The sequence below is a fragment of the Orycteropus afer genome, unplaced genomic scaffold (assembly GCF_000298275.1).
Source record: "Orycteropus afer afer isolate SDZICR_OR568_19922 unplaced genomic scaffold, OryAfe1.0 scaffold00066, whole genome shotgun sequence".
Taxonomy (NCBI): domain Eukaryota; kingdom Metazoa; phylum Chordata; class Mammalia; order Tubulidentata; family Orycteropodidae; genus Orycteropus; species Orycteropus afer.
Window position 1 is genome coordinate 4,158,765 of NW_006921653.1, and position 8,543 is coordinate 4,167,307.

General features: G+C 38.5%; 1 protein-coding gene across 1 annotated transcript in view; it reads left to right on the plus strand.

Annotated features, from left to right (window-relative positions):
* Positions 1-8,543, plus strand: part of MINDY4B (MINDY family member 4B) — a 56,013-nt gene that overhangs the window by 32,158 nt on the left and 15,312 nt on the right. The window lies entirely within an intron of this gene.

Here is an 8,543-nt window from a genome sequence, read left to right on the forward strand (position 1 = left end):
AACTACCAGCACCCATGAAGCCCCTGCTGCTCAGCATATGTCCTAGTCTTCAGCTCTCCTGGCTTCAGCTCAAATACCTTTCATGTGTACAGAGTTTCACACTTTACAAGGGGTTTTCATATCCATAGCTCTGTTTGTGTTCCTCATGAATTTACCATCTCAGCACTCGTATAGATCATGTGTCTGATGATCTCAGGGAAATAGTGTCTGACTATAGGAGAATTTGCATATTTTGTGTATAAGTATTTTTTTTTTTTAATTTTACTTTTTGCTTGAGTATGTAATCTAGGTTCATTATAGAAAAATTAGAAAAGATAGGTAAGCTCAAACTAAGATAAATGAACCCAATCCCATCACCCTGGGAATACCACTAGAAACATGTGGTGGGTCAATCATTCTAGAGTTACTGACTTCTCTTTTTCTTTCATACACACACACACACACACACACATATATATATATATATATATTTATTTATTTATATTTATATTTATATATATACATATATATATCACTGTATGCTTCTGAAACATGCTTTTCTCATTTCATACAGATGTCTTTATATGTCAATGAATGTATATGTCCTTCATCATATTTAATGGATGCAAAGAATTCCACTGTACTAATGTGAAAGACTGTACTTTTAATATACTCTGGATGATTTGAGAATGGATTTGTTATTATAAAGTTCTTAATCGCTTGTTCCAAATAATTTGGGAATTCATCATAGAATTTGATATACAAATAATGAGGAGGAAGACTAAGCCAGAAATAGGAAATGTATAGATTTCACATTATATATTCTTTTCTTTCATCCATGGAAGGTCTTTTGGAAGGTCAAGCAGTCTCTCTGAGTCCAGTAACATGCCAAGGCTCCATTTGGAGAAAAATGGAGGGATACACTTGGAGCAAGTGTCAAGAGGTGGAAGCAGAATAATGATAATAATTTTAAGTGCTTTCCAGTCACAATATTCTTTCATCATGCAAAAAAAAAAAAAAAAAAACCCACTGCCGTTGAGCTGGATCCAACTCACAGCGACCTCTCCTTTCATTCCCAAGGCAGTATCACTACAGAAGTAGATTGCTCAACCTTCCTTCTGAGGAATGGCTGGTGGGTTTGAACTGCCAGCCTTCTGGTTAGCAGTCAAGTGCCTTTGGCACTATGCCATCAGAGCTCCTTTATAGCCTCATTATAAATTAGAAAAATTTAGAACTTTTCTCATAGTTCAGTCATTTGAATATAGAGTTCACAAACTGTGACATATCTATTTTTACTTAGTATTTTTTCTTTAAATCAACTCAGTTTTAAAACTCCAGTCCTTTTCTGCCGCAGTAATACAAGCCATAGGCTTGATGTGCTAGCTTATTTTTTTTCCTAATACATAAATAAACATTGTTAAAAGTTCACTCTCTCTCCCACTAACATGCCACATGCCACCAGTGTGAATAGACACCACACTTTGGAAACCTTTTGTAAAGGAAAGGAAGTTCCTGTAGCATGTGGAAACCAAACTGGCCTGGGAATCAAGAAACTTGGTTCAAGACCCTGTCCTGCTACTAACAGGAGTTTGACTTGGGGTATTTTACCCTCTGTGAGCCTGTATCATTTACAAAGCAGTGTCCTAACACCTGCCCTGTAACCACAGGATTGATGTGAAGAGCAAACAAAATATTGCTGAAACCCACTGGAAAACTAAGATGTCCTCAAAAACTCACAGCCATCGAGTCGTATCCAACTCATAGTGACTCTTCCTTGGGTTTCCGAGATGGTACCTCTACAGAAGTAGATTGCCCAGTCTTCCTTCTGAGGAGTGGCTGGTGGGTTAAGATGTCCTAGACAAGTCTAAGGTCTTATAATAGATGATAACAAAACAATATTATTGTGCTTTATCCAGGCATATTCATTCAGTATCTACTCATTTTAAAGCTCTGTTTCCAAATACAGAGATGAGTCACATAGGGGCCAATACATTCCTACAACAATGCCATAGGCAGGGTAGAGGCAATAATGCTAGAGATTAGTGAGCAGAACACTGGCTGCATGTTCAAATCACCTGGAGAATTTTTTTTAAACTATTGATGCCCGGATCCTCCCCCAGAGCAGTATTGGCTTCAAGAGTGTACAATCTGTGTACATCTAGCAGGCCCTACACTTGGTTTAACGCTCTGCTTGCCATTATCTTGAAATTCTTAATTTTATTTTTTTAACAAAAGACCCTGCATATTCACTTTGCAGTTGGCCCCACAAATCATGAAGTTGGTCCTACCCCAGGAGACTCTATTTCAATTGGTCTGGGCTGTGCCTGGGCATCAGGATTTTGAAAATCCCGCAGGTGATCCTTATGTGCAGACATTGGAAATCTCTGTTCTAGAGCAGGGCTTCTCAGCGAGTCACTGCTGACATTTTGGGCCAGATAATTCCTGCAGGGGGCTGTTGTGTGCATTGTAGGATGTTCGCCACATCCCTGGTCTCTACCCACTAGATGCCGGTAGCATTACCCTCCCTCCAGTTGTGACAATAAGAAAAAGTCTCCAGACATTTGCCCTGAGATTTGGGGGGGATAGGGGAGGGCAAATTACCACTAATTAAAAACTACTGCCTAAGAGGATGGAAAAAAACAAAATCTCTTTTGGCTTAGTTGACTAAATCCATAGTCTACAAAACTGGGAAAAGTAGCTATTTCAACTGAACTTAAAAAAAAGAGTGTCTTTCAATCAGTATCAGAAAGGTTGACAGCCTTCTATGACGTTTTCGCATTTGCAAGATTTTGGGGACAAGTTTTAGACATTATCTTAAATTAAAATTAAGCAGGTGTTTGCTAAAAAGCTACTAAATTGCTCTGAGTAAAAAAGGAGTATACCAGAAAACATGCCACAACAACAACAAAATTATTTTAAGTGCCAGTAAGGCAAGAATTCACAGAGATCCAGGGCTACCATTTTCTCTGGATCGCATTTCTTTCTAGTCAACTCAAACCAAGAGAGCTATTAGAGCATGCTCTAAGGAGAATTACCTGCAGAGCCTAAAATTTCTTTCAATAAAATAGTGGATGTTTGCCAGGATCTTAAGTCAGTCAAGAGGCCAAGGCATAAGATAAAAAATAAGATCTTTCCTACTCGGAGGGAAAACAAAATATGCCAAACAAGACCTTCCTCCAAATGCTTGCTCACAGATTGGAAGTAGGGCAGAGGATGGAAATGCCAAGGCTAGCTTTAAAATCTACTTAGAAATCAAATCTATAATGCTTCAATCTTTCAAAAAGTCACTAAACGCAACTTTCCATCCTTCCTTCTTAGACTCAGTGTTCTCTCCCCAGGGAGATGCCTATGAATCCTGCCTTCAGTGAAAATTGCCTGAAATTGTACACTAATGGTTTGAAACCCCAAGGATGTTTATTATATTGTCTCTGTCATGCGCTTGGAGTTTGCTTTCTGAACAAATGTATTAAAGAGCAAACACAGTCTGGCGGTTAGTTTTCTTACTGAAACTGCTGAGATTTATGATTATGTTAGAGTCATACATGTGTACATATAAAGTTGACTTTATCTGAAGGCACTTTGTTATTCTTTCTATATCAGCTCATTATATTGGGATTAAAGCAATCCATTGTTAGCTGCAATTGGGTTGTCTCCCAGTGCATGGCGACCCCATGCACAATTGAATGGAACATTGCCTGGTCCTGCACCATTCCCATGATCGGTTATAGATCAGACCTTTATGATCCATAAGGTTTTCATTGGCTGGTTTTTTCAGAAGTAGATCACTAGGTCTTTCTTCTTAATCTGTCTTAGTCTAGAAGCTCCACTGAAATTTCCCCAGCATCATAGCAACACACAATCCACCACTGAGAAACGGGTGGTGGCTGTGCACGAGGTGTATTGGCCAGGAATTGAACCTGGGTATCCCCCATAGGTGAAAATTCTACCACTGGACCACCAATGCCCTGAAAGCAACCCATCATTCATATATATTATTAGAGTAACATTGTCCTTGCATGTATATATATTCCTTACCATCCCTGAAAGATGATAATTAAACAAAGTATATATGAAGCTTATTTACTCACTGTAGTAGTAATAGCCACCATGCATAGAGTATCTATCTATGTGCCAGACTCTCAATGTACCACTTTCAATGATATTTCATTTAATTCTCATTTCCACTCAAAGTAATAATCAACATTAGCTTAAGACCAGCGTCTATTGATTGGTCATTCATTTTAGAGGTGAGAAAAAAAAGGCTAAGAGAGGTGTAGGAACTTGCCCAAGGCCATCTTCTGGTGGCAGAGTGAGACCAACTCAGTCTGATCTACCTTCAAAGCCCACATCCTGTCCATTGTGCCACACTGCCTGTCATTCTCATCTTTGCTTGTTTTCTGGTAAAGTGGTAAAAAGTAACTCATGCCCAGGGTGAGTGCTATAAATCTAAAGAATATATGTGTGTACTGATAATAAAAACCTAACAGAAGAAAGATTTCTGTTTTTCAAAAAAAGAAAAACCTAAGTGCTGCCTGATAGCTAGATTCTGCTGTTAAGGTGAAAACCATCCTCCAGCGCTGACTCTGTCTTCCCTAAGTAAACCTCTTCTTAGACTGTGATGAAGTTGCAGAGATTGCAAAAACACACAATCTTTCAATTCCAATGTCACAGCTCAGTGGGTAAGATTTAAAACAAATAAACAAACAAACAGAACCAGATAGTGGTCTCACTAAATGCTATGGCAAGCCTCGCAAAGACCACCAGACTGACGGGCCCAGCAGGACCCAGCCAGCTACCCACAAGATGAGGCACTATTTTGAAGCCTCCCTGTTACTTTTCTATTTGAAGGTACAGGTTTGAGTATGAGGTTCCAATACCTAAGTGAGAACATAAAGCAGGTTGAGTTTAACACCATCTGGAAAGCCTTAGGAGATTCACATTATCTTCACACCTGCCACTGAGAAGAAAAATCAACTCTGATTTTTAAAAGGGACTGAAACCATTTAAGTCTTGCAGGAATGACTCCCACGGGCAGCCCTGGCAGAGCACACCACCCTGCAGTTCACACCCCCTTCCCTATTCACCTTTTCCTTTTGAGGAGTTTGATAGGACAAAATCCAACCACAAAAGTAACAAATGATGCTCCACTCCCTGCACTCTGCCACAAATCACTGAGGTAGCACCCTGCAAACATTAACTAATTTGTCTTTACAACATACCTGCAAACTCCATGAGAGAAGTTACAACAGCTCTGTATTCCAGGCAGCAGAGATGCGAGCCAGATCATTAACAGTTATACACAGGAATTGTCACCGGGAATCGGGGAAGAAAACACAATGTTTCCAACACCTTTCTCTCCTTCAGATTACCACACTGAGGCCTTGGGACTTGCAATATCAAGCTCATTATGCAAAGGCACATTCTAAGCATCATTGCTCTAGACAGCATAAAAAAAGAATTACATGGACTCAATCCTTGCCCACTAGTGTTTAGAATTTGTCCGTTGTTCTTCCTGTTCTTAGAATTTTACATTGGCTTAAAAGATATATTTTACGAAAGGCTTGATTTCTGCATGCATGCCGAAACTACTGGGCTTATTGCACAAAGAGTGATCTTAAGGAGAAAGGTATTTTATTTATAGCACCAGTGTTTCACAATTTAATTTCCTTTTCACCATGGCAACATAAAGCAACATGCACAATTTATGCATTAGTGGACTCTTACCAATGAAATATGTTTAGAAGCCTGATTTTGGGGGTAGCTGGTAAATTGGGTTTACCCCAAAATGAGACATGCTGAAAATAGAAAATTCCAAGCAAACTGATTATGTGTTGTGCCAAGAAAAGAAGGGGGTGTAATGTTTGGCTAGACTCAGTTGGGAGGTGCTTTGTTTTGTTTTCACAGGACTCATTTCAAACCAGAAGTGCTCTTGGCTATAATCTTAAGGCTCGCCTCTCAGAATTAATACCCAGAGTGCCACTACAGTCATGCATGACATTTTCCTGCTCACTAGAATTTCTCAAGGCAATAGAGGTTCTCTCTGCTCAAGATGAAATTTCTGTATGGTCACTTTGGGGGTTGGAGGTGGTTGTATTTATGACTAATTCACTTTCCTCCCACTATAAAAAAAAAATCTTATGTGACTTAGAGTATAGGAAATAAAACGGTAGCATAAACTAACCATAGTGTTGTATCAGCAGTTCACAGAGTGGGCTCATCTGAGCACCAGTTGAATTTTGCCTGCATTACAAAGATTCCATGAAATAATGTCCAGGCATGTATATTCTATTCCATCCACCCAGGCATAATTTACAGGAGCTTTCATTGATTTATAATGGGCCACAATATGCACCTCAAGTTCACATGGAATGACACTTTATTACAAACAGCCCTCAATCTCCTAGTGAGTTTATCCATGTTTTCCAAACTTCAATTATTCCATGCCTTGCATATTTTATTTATTTATGTATTTGATTGCATACACCCTTAACACAAGAGCCAGCCAATCATTCTAGGAGACCATACATCACAAGAAGGGCTAAGAAAGAGTTTATTTTATAACTAAAGTATGGTTTCAAAGTCATTTGGAATTTAGGGGTAGATGTCTAGAATTTAAACACATACCACTACTTCAGTGGTACATCTTCTCTGTTTTATTTCTGATGTAGCCAGTGGGCAGACATGCCGCACGTTTGATATGTGAGATGCTCATGTAATAGTCCACCCGAGGGGAGCTAAATCTAATGTGAGGAGATAGCAAACCCTGCATTTTCCATGAGCATGCCGAGACTGGAGTGCTAGGCTCGCATCCTTTTTTAAACTCCCTTTTGAAGAAATGGCTGAGGTCATTTCTTTTAAGCACCATATCATAATTTCTCTGTGGAAGCTCAAAGTGAAAAGCTTAAAGAAAAGAGTGCCTCTGATCCACCCACTCACCCACATGAAGAATTTAATCCAAAGGAAACAGACATTCAAATAGAAGTATTGAAAAGTCAAAATGTCAAATTATTAGTCTTTAATACTTAGGCTTACTAAACACATAATAATTTTCAAAGTTGGATTTGTCATACAACAGAATTTGTTCCAGAACACACAGTACTACTCTGAGGACTAAGAAGAAAAGAAACAGAATGACAACATTATCCTTCCATTAAAGGAAGAAACAGGAAGACTGAAGGGTCTAGTAACACACTTGGGCATCAGGAATGATGGCTGTCCATATAGCTCAGGTTTACCCCTTTTTTAAAACATAAAATTTATTTATTTGTTGTTGTTGTTGAGAATATACATAGCAGAACATATACCAATTCAAATTTCTATATGTGCAACTGATTGACATCGATTACATTCTCTGAGTTGTGCAACCAATCTCGCCCTCCCTCCTTTTCTGAGTTGTTCCCTCCTCATTAACATAAACTCACTGTCCCTTAAGTTTCCTAGCTAATCTTTTGGGCTGCTATTGTCAGTTTGATCTCAAATAGATAGATCTTAAATGAGCACAATGCCCAAGGCAGGCATTCTTTACTAGTTGTCTGGTTTTAAGATTTCAGTGGATATTTCTACTTTAAGGTTTCAAGAGTATGTCAGGGCAATAGTTTCAGAGGTTCATCCAGCCTCCGTGGCTCCAGCAAGTCTGGATTCCATGAGAATTTGAAATTCTGTGCTGCATTTTCCCCCTTTGGATCAGGATTCTTCTAGAAAAACTTTTATCAAAATATTCAATAAGGGTAGCCAGGCACCATCCAGTTCTTCTGGTCTCGTGGCAAAAGGGCAGGTGTTCATGGAGGCAATTAGCCACACATTCCATATACTCCTCCTATCCCTGACTTTTCTTCTCCCTCTGGTTTTTCTCTATTGATAGCACACACACACACACACACACACAAAAGTTTCTAAAGTTGATGAATTTTGATGGCAATTTTTAAATAATAATGTGCTTCCCTGCTTCTTTAAACAATATGGTGGATATAATTTATAGAAATTCACTATAATATCATGGTGCCTTCAGGTCCTACTGAGGTATATAGGACCACTGCCCTTTCACTATATGATCTCCTAGATGCTGCTTTTGTAAATTGAATTCCCAGCTCTGAGAATTCAAGGCTAAATTAATACTGCTTAGAAAACACATAACAAGCTAGTTAAGATAGTAAACTTAGTATTATATATAATATTAAATCAGTACACTCTTCTCTAAGTACAATTTCACAATTGATCTATATATTATCCAGCAGGTGTTTGTGTAAATGCATGTATATATGTATGTATTCTCTTCATTTCCAGAAGCTTTTTCCTATGTTCTATATTTTCTACATTTTTACATCCTAAATATTCTTTGCCCTTACTCTATTCTAAATGGTCAGTGTTGCTAGAATTCTAACAACTTACTAATGAAATAATTCCCTATCTTATAAATAGAAGCAAATACATTAGTCAATGGCAATGGCACAAGTTTTTTAATTCACCTCTCCACTTTTATTTCAGTTTACCTATTTATTCTTTAGGAGCTCTGGTAGCATAGTGGCTAAAGCACTTGACTGCTAACCAGAAGGCTGGCGGTTCAA